Consider the following 427-nt stretch of genomic DNA (forward strand, 5'->3'; position numbering starts at 1 on the left):
CCGTCTGCGACATCTGCCTTCCCGTCACCGAGTGCCTGGACCTGGCTATGGAGATCTCTCAAATGCTCTACCACTGACGCTGAACATGATCGAGCTCTGTATTTAAGTTGTATAATAACAGTTTGATTTACTGTGTTGAAGTTTGGGGGAAAGCGTGTAAAACAATTATAAACCCTATTTTTGTTTTACAGAAAAGAGTTGTAAAAATTATTACAAGAAAACACTACAGTCACCCATCAAATATATTATTTTATCAGTTGAAATTATTGAAGTCCTATGAGTTGGTTGATTATAATATTTTACAGGTTATGTATAAGGCTCACAAATGTATATTACCTTTAAACAACCAATTAAATTTTGTTAAGAGAGAAAGTTGTTATAATCTGAAGGGGGCAGAGATTGTTGTGAAACCTGGATTTTGAACTAG

Source organism: Austrofundulus limnaeus, unplaced genomic scaffold (assembly GCF_001266775.1).
Source record: "Austrofundulus limnaeus strain Quisiro unplaced genomic scaffold, Austrofundulus_limnaeus-1.0 Scaffold626, whole genome shotgun sequence".
In the NCBI taxonomy this organism is placed as follows: Eukaryota; Metazoa; Chordata; class Actinopteri; order Cyprinodontiformes; family Rivulidae; genus Austrofundulus; species Austrofundulus limnaeus.